The sequence below is a fragment of the Ascaphus truei genome, chromosome 6, assembly GCF_040206685.1.
Source record: "Ascaphus truei isolate aAscTru1 chromosome 6, aAscTru1.hap1, whole genome shotgun sequence".
In the NCBI taxonomy this organism is placed as follows: Eukaryota; Metazoa; Chordata; class Amphibia; order Anura; family Ascaphidae; genus Ascaphus; species Ascaphus truei.
The window spans coordinates 65,440,276-65,456,394 of NC_134488.1; the positions used below are offsets into that span (position 1 = coordinate 65,440,276).

The 16,119-nt window shown below is 43.3% G+C and overlaps 1 protein-coding gene across 2 annotated transcripts in view; it reads left to right on the plus strand.

The window, feature by feature from the left end:
- Positions 1-10,512: 10,512 nt before the first annotated feature.
- The window catches only part of TINAGL1 (tubulointerstitial nephritis antigen like 1), a 41,215-nt gene continuing 35,608 nt past the window's right edge, over positions 10,513-16,119 (plus strand). Inside the window, exons 1-2 of one of the 2 annotated variants that reach the window (XM_075604627.1) lie at positions 10,579-10,668; positions 14,119-14,219. The gene's annotated coding sequence lies outside the window, so the exon portion shown is untranslated. Of the gene's footprint in view, positions 10,669-14,118; positions 14,220-16,119 lie in introns of both variants that reach the window. The other variant, XM_075604626.1, reaches the window with a different exon arrangement.

Consider the following 16,119-nt stretch of genomic DNA (forward strand, 5'->3'; position numbering starts at 1 on the left):
ACTATTGATCACAGTGCTTAGGCTCAATCAGCCGGCTGCCCTTCATGACCTATTAGCATAGCAGATGGAGTCTGCATTTTCAGGGCAGATCCAAAATACCATACATATACACTTTAATATCTACACATATTAATAAGTTCCATTCTGGTGGGCTCAGTGGGTCGAAATTTGCCCGTTCTTAATGCCTACAGTGACTCCACATATTGGCCAAATATCAACTCTCTGCGACCTCCAGAACTGGAGATACAGAAATGCACTTTAAAACATCTTTAAAATACAGGATTATAATGAAACATGGGAACAAGGGAACATACATTTTCATGACATGACAAGGTGTAAACCACCTTCCTGGACCGCAGTCCAGTTAACCCCTTGCCTCCCTGGTGAGGTCAGGGGGTGGCCATATGGGGTGCAACCCCTTTAATACCGGGCCAACCCCCCTCTCCCTCTACATATATACTTAGATACATGCCATCGTCGTTGTTGTGTCTGTGTACTTAATATACTTGCCTGGATATGAATTATGGCTATATAACTTCTGTTTTTGCAAGAGAAACAGATATCAGAGATTATACCAAAACCCAGGGTTTTCTATGTATAATTTGATTAGTGCAATCGCACAGTTACAAATATCTATTTGTTATTCTTACGAATTGCTGCCAGGCTCATGATATCTTCATATTTAATTAATTTACTCTTTTTGGAATACCTTCTTAGCCACATCCCCTGATACTCTGTCAAACCCCCCAAAGAATATATTTAAAGGTAAATTTAAAAGTGTCCTGTTTATTTTAGTGTCAGGGAAGCCATATTTCAATATCCTCAGCCAAAACAGATGTCCTTATTTCTATATGCCATCAGTCCTATAAAACCTATAAAACATGGGCATGGCGTGGTTTGATAGGCTATAAAAAACAAATATTGTATTTTAAGATATGTTTTAACCAACATTAACCCCTTGTTTGCCAGCTTGATTAAAATGCTTAATATTTTCTGCCATATTCAATACATATATATATATATATATATATATACAGTATATATACAGTATATATATATATATATATATATATATACTGTATATATATATGTGTGTGTTTTTTTTCAAGATTATAAAGTGACTTATACTACTGTACAAATGATTGCATGCCTATACATGTGTGATACGCCATTTGTGTGACACAGAGATTATCTGTGGGTGACAAACTTGTTCCTATTCCGTTCCTGCAGCACACAAGAGGCTGTTTTGTTTTATCAAATTGTTTTGCAGTGGTGAACTTTCCATGTTAGACCCGCGGGGCACAGAGGGTGGGACATAGATTCATTTATTCTACAGCCACCAGAATCTGAAATCCCTCTCTGGGACTCTTATAGCTGCATAAAAGGATGGAGTGTTGGGGGTTTGCAGCAGGAGGGGGAGAGGGGGGGGGGGGGGGGTAAATGTAGGGCACGAACACTCTTAAAACAGATCTATATAAATATAAGGGAAATTAAGTTGTTTAATGTCAGAAGGGCCACATTATGCAATCTGGCATAATTGAGGTAAACTAAAACCCACAGGTGACAGCACTGCATGTCCTCTCTATCACTGTCCTTATATTTCCTGTGTCCCCATGGCTCCTTTGGGCTACGACTGTCCATTTTTCATGTCGCAGGTCCCTGTCTCTGTGCCCTCTGTTCCTTCTCACAGTCACTGCTCCTCTGTCTATTAATGCACAATATCTCCCAGAAGCCTTGTTGAGTTTAACTCATATCTTGCTCTCCTGAGCATGTCCTCCTCCTTAAAAAATAAAAGTGATTAAAATCATAATATTCTTAATCTCTAGCATCTCATGGTTACCTTTAAATTGCTCTGGGGGGAGCTCCATCTTAACCTCCCTGACACTTAAGATTGGAAACGCTTAGATATATAAAAATAAGATTATTAATAACATTTTTAAAAGAAAAAATAGTTTTGGAAAGGGCAAGAAGAGAGAGATCTCTTAAAGAAAGTAACATAAATAAAACGCCAAAAAGAATAATGGCTAACATCAGGGACTGCTGCTTTATTATAATACAATGGGCAAACAAGGCTGGTATAAAAGAGACCAAATAACCCTGGAAATGTGTACAGGTTGGGGTCACACATACAGTATGACTGAGTTTCCTGTTCTTCCCCTGTGTGTTTTCTGGGGTTGTGATACACTCAGCGTATTCCGTGGGAACACGCTGCACGACAGATTACTCCTGTGTATGAAGAAGGACTCCCCCATCACGTGCAGCTCTGTCCTGCGATCCAGCACAGGCATCACATGGTTAAACTTCCCAGCTTTAACATCTAAGGCTTATTGCAAAGGTTTTTTTTTTACCTCAATCGAGAGAAACCACAAGAAAAGGTCGCAAGAGGCAGGAGTTAGAGTCCAGGTTGTATTACAGTATGCAAGTTGCAAAACAAATAAGCACAAGTGACTTCACAATAAATGACAATATGTAAAAAAGTGTGTCAATGTATAAAAATGTCTAATCAACCCGGGTGGAATGCTGCACCAAGGATCAGACCTCCCAAATAGTCTGTAAAGAGCCTTTCCCAATGTGTAACAGGGCCCAATTCCTCCCAGGGTATAAGTGTTGGTAGTTTTCAGCTTTCTATAGACACTGTTGCAGACTCTGTATATTTGGGAGGACATCGCCAATTATACAGTCTACAACAAAGTATTATTCTTGAAAAGCTGAAACCTACCAACACTTATACCCTGGTAGGTTTTGTGCCCTGTATTATACAAGTAGAAAATGCAATAAGTAACTCTCATCTAAGATAAATGTCACTCGATACTCCAACAATTTAAGATGGAGAAAAAAAGAGAAAAACAAAAAAGTGCACCAAGATTGAGATATAATGTGTATTACAGACAGATAAAATTAGTAGTATACACTTACATGAATAAAAACTTTAATGGTCCTGATCACGATTGTAACTTCTATGGTGAGGCAACAGATGGGATAAAAAGGGGGTGATTTCAGTCTCTAGAAACAAGCCCCGCGCGCTGGGGCTGTGTCTTGGGCTATGCTGCGTGTTCAGCTCCACACGGTTGTCAGCGTGATGGCCTGCGTGACGTGCCTGCGCGGCGAATGAAGCCCCCTATAGTAGTCCTGGAAATGCCTGTTCGTTTTTCGTTCTAATCGTGATTATCAATAAAAACACTTGTGTGAAGACTGGCTGTATGTGAAGGGTGTCGCTGGTCTGTTTACCACATACAGCCAGTCTTCACACAAGTGTTTTTATTGATAATCACGATTAGAACGAAAAACGAACAGGCATTTCCAGGACTACTATAGGGGGCTTCATTCGCCGCGCAGGCACGTCACGCAGGCCATCACGCTGACAACCGTGTGGAGCTGAACACGCAGCATAGCCCAAGACACAGCCCCAGCGCGCGGGGCTTGTTTCTAGAGACTGAAATCACCCCCTTTTTATCCCATCTGTTGCCTCACCATAGAAGTTACGATCGTGATCAGGACCATTAAAGTTTTTATTCATGTAAGTGTATACTACTAATTTTATCTGTCTGTAATACACATTATATCTCAATCTTGGTGCGCTTTTGTGTTTTTCTCTTTCTTTCTTGGGACTTGGTATCGCTGTCGGAGTTTTCTGCTGGGATCCACATTGGAGGTGGGGGAAGACACCTTCAACATCAAGAGCTGCAAAAGATTAGAGAGGAACCACCATTCCAGTTTCTTAAAGAGCAAGAGCGCGGACTGGACATTTTTTCTATACTGCCAATTTAAGATGGAGGTTTAAGGCCACAAAATGTCCTCCCCGGTCTTGATTGTGTCCTTTAAAAGTTATTCACCGGGTCAGCTCACTCCAAAGACTTCGTACCGTCACTTCCCATCAGTATAAACTCGCGAAGATGGAGAACGGTGATCACCGTGATTACTGACGTCCGACGTACTGACGTCATTCCGACTTCCACGCGTTTCGCAACAAGCTTCGTCAGGTGGCCAGCTCAATTACTCAAGGGAGCTCCTTATATAGCTCGCCATCACATGCATAAATATTAACCCAATAACTATTTTTTTATCATCACCCTTGTGGTTTGTCTTTTGTGTGGAGTTTAGCTCCATTCGATTGTGGGGCTGGAAATAGCAACAGGTGTCACAGAGGAAAATGCTATTACTTATGTGATTATTGCAGGGGGCTGGAACCTTCTAAACTTAAATTTTTTTTTTTTTATCACAATGACCCAGAACCATGAACTATTCAATAAGAGGTATCAGAACCTGCAATGTATTTATCATTGTCCATAACCTAGAACATTGCTTGGCGTATGTCTCTCAATGCATTTCAGGCCTCTTGGCGGTGAAGCAGTACAAATATTTTAGGAAACGTAGAAAATTATTTGTTAAGATACACATTATTATTATTCAAGTAAAAAACAATATTTGAATAGAATGAAACAGAAACATCTTGCAGTGTGGTCTGAAGTCTAGAAATATCCAAACCGATATCCACAGAGAGATGCAACCTAAAAGGAAAGAAGAAAAGTCCTGCAACTAGCATTGAAAGGTTTGATAAATGCATCCAACGGAATGATCCAAAAATATGTGTGTTTTAGAGCAGGGTTGAGTGCTCCTTTACAGTAAGGGCCAGTGATTCGCTGCAGGACTCTGCAGGTTTTATCTGCCATGGTTTTCTTTTTATGGCTGTGCTAGAACTGGCAGTGTTTGTTTTTCCTACACTATCTTAATGCTCTGAGAAGAATATGGCGCAATTAAATAGCCAGCTTGTAATTAAAATGGTGGGGAATATTAAGTATTTCCATAAATCTGGTGCTTCAGGAGTTAATGTGGTTACAGTATGTCTTAGAAATACAAGATATTGTGTTTATAGCAGGTCATGACCCTTCCTGTGTCTGTGCTGATCTTCAAAGAGGGCTTAATTGGGGGGGGGGGGGCTATCACTAATGACCCACTAAAAGTGAAATATGTGTAGTTTAGAAGGCTAGGAACGATAGCCAGATCCTGGGCTGCCAGCCTCAAAGAAAACTGTAACATTATTTATACCCCCTGTGCATCCCAGAGAGAGGTAACAAACAGGTCACCACTTAGTTGGAGGACTTTATTAAAATGAGGATATCATGTGATGACACCTATTCTTTATAATAACAGGTAAATATTTGTCATAGTTGCAATAAGACAAATCAAATCATAGCACACTCTTCATGACAAAGGGGTGTCAAAGACAGATAACTGTTTCTCATGCAAAAATAACCATTAGGCTGGCATGTATGTGAAGTGCACCGACATAACCATGAAGATGGCGTCTGTCTAAGTATTAGAGAAATTAAGATATGAGGTCTTTCATATATTTAGGAAGACTTTAAACGTCAAGAAATGTTGTTTTTCTTCGTAGTTGTAAAACTGTCTACCCAGTAGTTGACTAACGACAAGGGTGAATCTTATGTGTGTTTCAAGGCAAGAAGGTCTGGGCATAAATGTTGGCATGTTTGAAAAGAAAATCAGAATTCAACAGAGGTGTGTTTTTGGGATCAGAACACGTAAATTCTCTTCTACTCCAGTAACCTCTCTGGGACAGGACCTATGATATATGGTAACGTACTGTATAGGGATTTCTGTTTGTTTTATCCTTTTATTTTAAGAAACTGGTCTGAATTTATTGTAACTGTATGTTCTTAAAGGTAGATATGGAGAGACCTTGCTCAAACTTGAAAGGTTATAGTATAAGAAGGTGTGTGCTACCCGGGAGGTTATCAGAATACCAGCAAAAAAGTACAAGTATGTACTAGGAAAGAAATCCCTTAATGGTGCACAACAACCAAAGTAGAATAATATAATGAATAAAACTTCAAACTTTAATTGGCATAATTAAAATAAAATCGGGAATACAGGACAGGCATAGCGCTCTAAATACAGTGATTACGTATAAAAAGGTTTACATACCTTCTAAATGGTACCAGGTTATGTAACGATGTTCACATTCAGAATATACTACTATAATAATTTACTGTATCCTACCAGTAGGGAAGCTTAACTTATAAACAGAATCTAGAGAGACACTGTGATATAAACCAGTGTATCTGTTCAAAACTAGAGATATACCACTAGAGAATTATACCAGGTATACTTTATCTTTGAGAAATAAGTGTGTAGGCTGGGCTTTGATGCTAGCATTTACAGCCCCACGGACCACTATATACTAGGGTGTGTATATACACATTTATATTCTGAATGTGAACATTGTTACATAACCTGGTACCACTTAGAAGGTATGTAAACCTTTTTATACGTAATTATTGTATTTAGAGCACTATGCCTGTCCTGTATTCCCGTCTTTATGTTAATTATGCCAATAAAAGTTTGAAGTTTTATTCATTATATTATTCTACTTTGGTTGTTGTCCAATTGTATGTTCTTGCAATAATCTTTTTATGTAATCTAAGCACCTTTTTGTCATTTTTTGTATATTAAAGCCAAACTTTAATAAGTAATGCTTTGGGCTCCGATTGAACTGGTTGCACGCTTTGTAGATAGTAATGTGCATTTTCGGACACATTTTGCTACAACAGATTGTTGTGTGTTAAGTGCATAGTTTCTCTTTACTAAACAGGGACATTAGACTCTTATTTCTTGGGTGGTGGCGGGTGAGAAAGGTGATTTGGCTAGAGTAGCCGTGTATATTAACCCTGGTTGCATATCTAAGTCCCTTGTTCACAAGTGTGCTGTTCGTGACAGATGGTATATGGGGACAGATTGAGGTGAGATATTGTTCATTTGAAGGACCATTGCGGAGGTGAAAAGTGGGCCAGCTAGAGAGCTGTGTATTAACCCTTGTCCCGTATGCAGGTCACCTGCTCACAGGTGTGCCTTATAAATCTAAATAACCAAACAAAACTTTACTGACGGTGGACAAACACGGCTGTGTGTCTTCACGTGCTTTCGGCCACGCTGTAACTGATTTTAGTTGCTGCTGTAAAGAGCAAGTCAGAGCAGGACGTAGTGCTATGTGGGTGAACTTTTGCTGAGTAGAGCACGAGAAAGTGAACCAGTGTGAATGTTGTGTGTGTAACACAGTGTGTAATTGTACCCTATGTGTACCATGTGTGCGTAAGTAAGAGAATGTGTGTGCGACAATAAAACCAAAGGGGGGAGGCCAAGACCCGTTGCACTGCACGTGTGAGGTAGTGTGCAAATACAATGTGCAAGAAAGTGTATTTGTGGTGTTGAATGGAAGTATGTTTGGATGTGCGTGAATTTGTGAGACTAGATCTAAGTGTACAAGACAGGTTTAAAGAAGAAGTCGAGTGGAGTAAACGTCAGTGGAATAGAGAGGGCTGTGGATAAAATTGTCCCAGTCAGCTGTGACCTGGGTCTGACTGACCCACCATTGTCACTTGTTAATGATGTGTGTCTGAATTAGCCTCTGAAGACAAGGAGTCCCCTCTTTGACCCTCCCGGAGGTTCCTTCTTTGCACACACTGAGTTTCATCTTGCCCGTGAGTCACAGCTGCTGTGGGTGGCAGGGGGTCACAGTGCCCCCTGTGCTGTATGGGTACAGTGGCGGAGCAGTCCTGTGACTGGTGACAGAAGCAATTTCCTGTAAAGTCACACTGCTGGGAATCAGGGTCCTGAACTGAAAGAAATGCTGAGAGTGTCATTTCACAATTCAGGGGGCCACCCTAAAGGACAACTCATCTAGGAACATGCAGCACATTAACCTCTCCACTGCCAGATGGGCCTGCAATGCATTGCTGTGCAAAAGTGTTAAGTGTTACTATTTGTATATTTTTGTCAGGCTATTGCTTTATAAATGTATTTATTGGAGGGGCTAATGATTTATTCATAGTAACTAAAGGAAACAGTGGCACTCACTTGTCCATTAAAAAAAACAAACTTGTGCATTATGTACACACCAAACACTCTCTATTAACACCAAGCAACGTGATTCCCTAACTAATCATTTAGCATGTTCGTTACTCAATTTTAATGTTTCGTTCAAATTCATTAGATTAGGTTAACAACGGCTGAGGAAGAGCAGCTTTAATGATGTACGAAAAGAGACACTATTATGTTATTGTGCGTGAAAAAGTAATTATATATATATATATATATACAGTATATAGAACTAAAATTAAATTACTGAGTTTAGGCTGAAAGCAAAGACAAACAGGAATAGCAATAAAATATGTCTTAACACACAATGACTCAGATCCACAAAGCTCTGTTAACCCCGTATGTGCCAGGGGGTCTTGCCTCCTCCGTGGCCACGGACCCCCTTGCATTGACGGATCACGTCACCGCTCTTCAGAGGTCCCCACCTTCAGAGTAGTGTGAGATCGATGCTGATCGCCAGGACGTACAGGAAACCTCGGAAGGGCCTCTGGGGGGAGGCACCTTTTTATGGCGTGCACTGTATGCTATTAGGACACTGAAGGGGTTAAGTCACTTATCGTGGCGTTAACCTAACTTAATGCCACGTTTACATTACCGGCATATCTTTAACGGGCTAAAACAGTGTTTCCCAAATGGTGGGTCGCGACCCGGCACCGGGCCACGGCACCAAAATTGCCGGGTCGCAGCGAGGCTGGCCGCTCGGTGTCTCCCGTCCCCCCCCGCTCAAGTTTTAAAAAAATGGCGGCGATTCCCCCCGCGGTCCCGCGCGCTTGGGCAGGGCAAGCAGGGTCCGCTCCCTTCCTCCCCCCCGCTCCAACGTGGGGCGGAGGAGGAAGTACCAGCTCCTCTGCGGCCCGCACGTTACATGGGGCAGGGTGGAAGTACAAGCTCCTACTGCGGCCCGCTTCCCCCCGCGGCCAGCTTCCCGAGCTCACCTCCCGTGGCACCCCCTCACGAGCCCACTTCCCGTGCCCCCAACCCCACCTCCCGTCCCGGGCAGCAGGGGATATCGGGGGCAGCAGGGGAAAGCGTCCGGCGGCAAGGTAAGTCACCCCACCCAGTCACTGCCTCCCACCCAAGTGTCCCTGGCCCCCTCCCACCCACCCAAGTGTCCCTGCCCCCCTCCCACCCACCCAAGTGTCCCTGCCCCCACCCAAGTGTCCCTGGCCCCCTCCCACCCACCCAAGTGTCCCTGGCCCCCTCCCAGTGTCCCTGGCCCCCTACCACCCACCCACCCAAGTGTCCCTGGCCCCCTAACCCAAGTGTCCCTGGCCCCCACCCACCCACCCACCCAAGTGTCCCTGGCCCCCTCCCTCCCAGCCACCCAAGTGTCCCTGCCCCTGACCCCCTCTCCCACCCAAGTGTCCCTGGCCACCCCCTCTCCCACCCAAGTGTCCCTGGCCCCCCCTCCTGTCACTCACATCCGTCGTTGCCTTTAATTCACTGTTTGTGTCTGTGTGCGTATAGGGGAGAGCGAGTGTGTGTGTGTATCTGTATCAGTGTGTGTGTGTCTGTGTGTGAATCAGTGTCTGTGTGTATCAGTATCAGTGTAAGTGTGTGTGTATCAGTGTCTGTGTGTGTGTGTAGCAGTGTCTCTGTGTGTATCAGTGTGTGTGTGTGTGTATCAGTGTGTGTGTGTGTGTGTGTGTGTAGCAGTGTCTGTGTGGCGGCGTGTGTGTCAGTGGCTGGGTGTGTGTGTCAGTGGCTGCGTGTGTGTGTATCAGTGGCTCTGTGTGTGTATCAGTGTGTGTGTCAGTGGCTGCGTGTATCAGTGGCTGTGTGTGTGTGTGTATCAGTGGCTGTGTATGTGTCTGTATCAGTGGCTGTGTGTGTGTGTATCAGCGGCTGTGTGTGTGTGTGTGTGTGTATATCAGTGGCTGTGTGTGTGTCTGTGCAGGCCCTATAGGCCAGTATAGGCGATAAAATTTTTAGTGGGTCACGAAAAAGAAGTTAAAAAATAACCGGGTCACGGAAAAAAAAGTTTGGGAAACCCTGGGCTAAAACATTAAGACATTTTTTCTCCCATAAAGAGCATTGCGTTAACTAGAAAGGAGATTAGTGCTAATGACCTGGAGATTATATGCAAATGAGGCGTTCTCCACAAAGGTCAGATTAAGGTTAACGCAGGGACGTAATGTCATGTTATTTAAGTTACTCTTAAACTTGGCGTTACTCCCATTCAGACACTGTAATGGGGCTTCCGCTGTGTCTCGGGGGCTGGGATGCCTTAGTTAGGCATCATTTAAATAACACAGTTATTCTGCAGAGCTATTTCCCTTCCCTCCAGTCTCCCTCTCCACTTCAGCAGAAGCCCTATTTGGGGGTCTGGATGGGAGTAACGCCAAGACTGTCATAAAATGACGTTATGGGAAGATAACTAAATATCATGCTACGATAACGTAACGTTAGGACTATGCTAATGAGATGTAGTACGGCCATTGTTTTGGCATATAATTAACTTGGAGGATAGCATGTTAACTCAGGTAAAGTAACGCCCGTTCCTCTTCTATGTAACGTCACTTTATGAACCCTAATTTAATGCAAGTTTGTGGATGGGGGCCAATATAAAGAATTGCTGTGCCCTGGCAGGCTGCAGAGGGGGGCAGGTCTGAGCAGTGACAGGGCTGGGCAGGGAAAGTAGTGTGGGTGTTACTGCAAAGCTAGCCATACATAAGGAGTGTCCCAGCTGCAGCTTACAGCAAGTGCGTGTTACTCAGACACAACTGGGACTACTGGATACCTCTAGGACTATACTGGAGCATCAGCAAGTTGCAGGTAAGTCCAGAGGGAGAGAGCAGCTGCGTGTCTTTTACATTATATTTACCTTCTATATTAAATGATTAGAAATATTTTGCTAGCACTAGTACATATGTATTGTTTTCGGTACAGTGACAAACCCCCCTATTCATTATAGTGAGAAGCATGGTGATGCAATGTTAATGATGGGCTCCGTGAGTAAAAGACACTGACTGGCATCGAGTTCGAAGCGGGGGAACCTGGTTCAATTCCTGGTGTTAGCTCCCTGTGACCTTGGGCAAGTCACTTTATCTCCCTGTGCCTCAGGCACCAAAAGCATAGATTGTAAGCTCCACGGGGCAGGGACCTGTGTCTGCAAAATGTCTCTGTAAAGCGCTACGTAAAACTAGCAGCGCTATACAAGAACAAACTATTATTATGTACCAACATTTGTTATCATTGTTACCTGTGTGTTACCCAGCTTCTCACCACATTAATAGGGGCCAAATTGAAGAATAGTGTCATCAGCTGCACATTTTAGGTACCTGTAAAAGTTTCTCAGTCCCTCTGCTGCTCCTTTCCCTGTGTCAGAGATTAACACGCTGGGAATCAGGAACATTGCTAGCTGTCATGTGAATTCACGCATGCACCTGAATGTTTATTGTCTTGTCCTGCAAGAAGCAGATAATAGACAGGGACAATGACCAAGAGGGAGTGCAGTGATGTGGGTGTTTTATTTAACCTATTCAGTGCCAGATCACCTAATAAATTGCTGCCTCCTCTATGAGGGGATGTCCTTGGTTTATACCCGGAGTGGCCAATTCCAGTTCTTAAGGGCCAACAACAAGTCAGGTTTTAAGGATATTCCTGCTTCAGTCAATGATTGAGCCACCTGTGCTGAAGCAGGGATATCCCTAAAACCTGACCTGTTGGTGGCCATTGAGGACTTCAGTTGGCCACCCCTGGTTTATACAAAGCTATTCTACGGTTGCCAGTGTTCAGCACATAGTTGGAGCCCTTCTCCCTGCTCTCCAGCTGCTCCTCTAGGCTGCGTCCATGCTGCCGGAGACCACGATGAGGCGTGCACGCGTGTGACATCACCTGCGATTAGCGGGAGTGTTTTCTGGCCATGCCAGACGTGATGGAGTTGGGCGTGTTTAGGGGTGTGGCCGCGACATCATGGAGCTGGTTCGCCCTCATTGGGCGAACCGCTCATGTGACCGGGCCGACGCGCTGAGGAATCAGATTGAACGTGCGCACGGTCTATGTGCGCGATCATTGCTTTAAGGCATTATGATCGCGCCATGCGCGCACGCCTCCGTGCGGTCTTCGCAGCATGGACGCAGCCTTAGTTTGTGAGATGGGGGATGCATTTGTATTTTTTTTTTAAATTTGTGACTGGGACTTCTATGTAAAACTCCAATACTGGATACAGTAACCTAAAAGAGACATTACATTTGTCTCACAGAGTGTATGTAATTTCGCCACAACGTACATTGGGGTTATTCATTCAACAAATAGTGCCGATCAGGGCAGTGTCACACAGAAGCTCCCATTGAAGCCAATGGAGTTTCCATGTGATCATTCCCCAGTCAGCAATGTGACAGTTTAATAAATAACCCCCATTGTGTCAAAGTTCTTCTTCCTGCAGTTTCCTTTATTGGACGGCTAAAGTCTGGATATATCATGCAGGAGCACTGATGCCACTTCAGGTTTTCAGTCTGCCCTGCTGCAAACAAGCTAATCAGTGACAACCTGATACCTGCCTATAAAATCCCAGGTGTTGCACGGTCTGGTTGAGAGCAGATTTCAGAAGTTGTGCTGCTGGTGCTGGTTGACTGCCCATTCTTGATTTAGCTGCATATTGCTCATAGTGAAATACTTGCTCCTTTTCAGTCTGTTATCTGCCCCATCTGATTTGTAAAGAAGTCTTTATTTTGACTGTGTTGCCCTATATTGCGCACACTCCCTTCTACACCGCCCTGGTGTGTTATCGCTATGCCTTGTACTGCTCCATCACACCTACTCCCACTGTTTCTCCCCCTCCTATGCCTGGAAGACTTCCCTAGTTGGGAATTCCCTATTGCTATAGACTTCTCATAAGTTGGAGGTAACAACTTTTGGGGATCTCTCTCTATCTCTCTATATCCCCAAGCATGGGATAAATTATATATATATATATATTTTTTTTTTTAACTAGAGAGCTGTCAACTGTTTAAAAAAAGAGCCTCTCTTACATGTGGCATTTTCTTTATTAAGTACACTTTCATATGTGACTTGATCGGAATTAGAACTTTGCAAAAATTGAAGGTTCCATCCCATCCTATCATGATCCTCCTGCATGTTATTCAACAAGTAGACAGAAAATACAGTGCTGTAATGCAGGGTTTTATTTAACCCATTCAGTGTCAGAGAACTCAAATACTGTACAAAGCTAGCGACTCTGGCAGCAAAGGGTATGTGTGTATACATTTTTGTTTTTAGCAAGAGTAGTGTTCTCCCAGTGTTTTGCAACCATCTCCTGAAACTCTAGTAATAACCTGTGAGTTACCAGGCACTTATTTAATATGTGAAGGTGTGGGCAGGTAATCCCAAAAACATGGCCTGGGCGGGGGAACTCTGCTATATTATTGATGTGCAATGTATGGGTTCTACAACGTTGATGAAACTGAACTGTTTCAACAGTGCTACAGTACCAACTTATCCAAGTCCATAGCACATACTGTAGCAGGTAAAATATTTTATTAAACCCCTTAGTGTATTTGGCTTTCTTAAATTCATTGTCACTTAAAGTAACAGTTGCGTCCTGTTACAATATAAAGATGCTTTTCTGTGTACATGTTGATTTATCTTCTCCAACTTACTGTATGAAGTCCACAGCAATTTGTTTTTCTCTGGGTCTGCTGAAGCCATGTATAGCTGCTACTTCTGTTCGTCTGGCTAATGATGGCTTTATAATTACTGTTCAGGACTGACCAACACTAATCACCAAAATCCATATAAAAACTATATAAACTCCCCAACGCTCTTGTTTTAACATGAAAACTTAAGGGGTCTATGTATCAAGGCAAGAATGGTGCAATTCAGAGGCACAAACCTCTTTACCATATGTATCAAAGAAATTACACCATTGAAAGCAATATGATTATTTTTGTTCCTTTCATACATCTGGTTTGATTGTTTTGTCCCCCCAATGGTTCCACTTTTGCCATAATACATACATACATATAAGTTAAAAAACAAAACACTTTTTGTTCTAGGGGGGGATTGCCCCATTAAAACTTTTGAAACCATTGGTGTGGATAATTAGTTACCCATGAGATCATACTACTTATATTTACTTTGTTTAAAGGCATGAACAAATTGAGGCTTTTATTTAACATACAGAGGATGGCTCCAGCTTACAAAACATAGCTGCTGACCCCTTCTTGATATTGACCTCTTTGCTGACAGAGAGCAATGTGTTACATGTCCCTCTCTCATTAAAAGGGTTAACGCCTGGGCTTGTTGGCTGAGTCTGGAGCCATGAGCCTCCCATATTTGGTATCTGCTGGTGAGATGAGCCGTTAGTTTTCGATTATCACACACAGGTAAAATATGCGATTTGCTCAGTTCCTCTACAGCTCATCTTACTATGTCTTATAGATAAACTTGTCACCTACATAAATGTAGTGAGGGATGGGTTGACTTCTATAGCCTGTGCTTCTCCCCAACATGTCACTGCTCCTGTAAACGCAGTCCTGTAGAAGAGTGGACCAGACCGCTATTAACTGACCATATATTTCCTTGGCCGTAGATTGCAATATGTCGCCTGCTGTATTTTCTATATACCTCGTGCCTTTATGACTATTACAGTATTGGTTTCTGTTTCCAAATTCTTCTGTTTCTCTCCACCCTTGGCAGATTCATTCACATTGGTGCTACACATTGGGTTTACCATACGATAGACATTTTGTACTTATTGTAGTGTCCTTTTTCTATCTGCAGCCTTTTATGGACCAGAGCTTGCAATAGTCTCTCTCTCTTACCTATGCCCGATGCCATATATGATTCTATCTACCTCTTCTTGTATAGCTACGGATACATTGACCAGGGCACATATTTTCTGCCTGTGTATTTCTAAGAAACATAATTCACTGCATTTCTTTTTTGGTTTATACCCAACTGTGAATGGCGTGGAAGATGGCGCTTTAAATCTCATAGGTATAAACGTTAATTATGTAGCCGGATGACCCCTGACTACTATTTTACCTAATGGGCTGCCAGTAAACCCTGGTACTATCAGGTTGCCAGTAGTTGCTATGGGGTTTTCCCCCTCACCTTTTAGTATTGCACTTGAGTGACAGCAGGGGGTGGTACATCCTGTTGTAGCTGGGACAGCGGGGTGACTGCCTCCTGGCTGTACTTAAGGGCAGGACCGCCCTAAAGTTGGTGGTTCCTTCCTCTGAGGAAGGCAGATCACACAATTGCTAGCCTGAGATTGGGGCCTACCCATGTGCTCTTCCCTCCGGGGGAGAGTGAGTGTGGACCATACCTCTGCCTCCGCTAGGGAGGTGGGGAAGAGCTAGTGCGGGTGCCGTTGGCCTGTGGTGACGGTCCAGGGACCATCTTCAGTGATGGCTGACCTGACAGACTGTATCTGACAGAAGACTTCTGTGTAACTGTTACTGCAGAGTGTAGTAATAAACCCGTTCCTGTTTGCAATATACCTGTTGCCTGGTGCGTGACCTTACTGGGGAAGAGGTAATAAGTTCTACCGTGGGAGATCACCTTCAGTTCCTGGAGCCGACAGCAGATGGAGGCGCTGCACTGCTAAACAGATATGTGGGGTATGAAACCCAGAAGCCTGTTCCTGTATCCCCAAAACTATCGGCGGACGAATCACCCCTTCTGTTGCAGCAGGTATATGCACCACACACCCTGTAATGGACCCTATCTGCGATTGGGTGGGGGAAACACCGTTACAGAAACAAAATATTTGTATATAAATATTAGTATAAGATGCAATATTAATAAATAAAATAGTAACAGGAAGAGTGATAATTAATACATGTGAATCTAATAAAATAAAACAAGTGATATAAACACAAATGATATAATAACTATCCCTATCCTGCTACCTGACTTGCTGGTCCTCTGGAGAATCTAAGACCCTAGTGCATACAGTTAGTATGATGTTAAATGTCCATGGGGTGTGGAGAGAGAGAAAATGGAAAAAGCTACAGTATATAGTGAAGTCATTTATGAACAGTATAGCACTATACTATATATCATTTTCTTTTTCCATTTCCTCTTTCTGTTCACCGCTGTGCGCCCATGAACTTTTAAAACATTAACTATGCCTATCTGTGTCGCTAGAGTTAATATTTATCATAGTTACCCTACTTGCATTTCTACTGATACCTCCCTGCTATCCAATATTCAGTGGGATAAGCCAGGGGTGCTGAACTCCAGTCCTCAAGCTCCCCTCCACCAGCCCCCCCCCCCCCC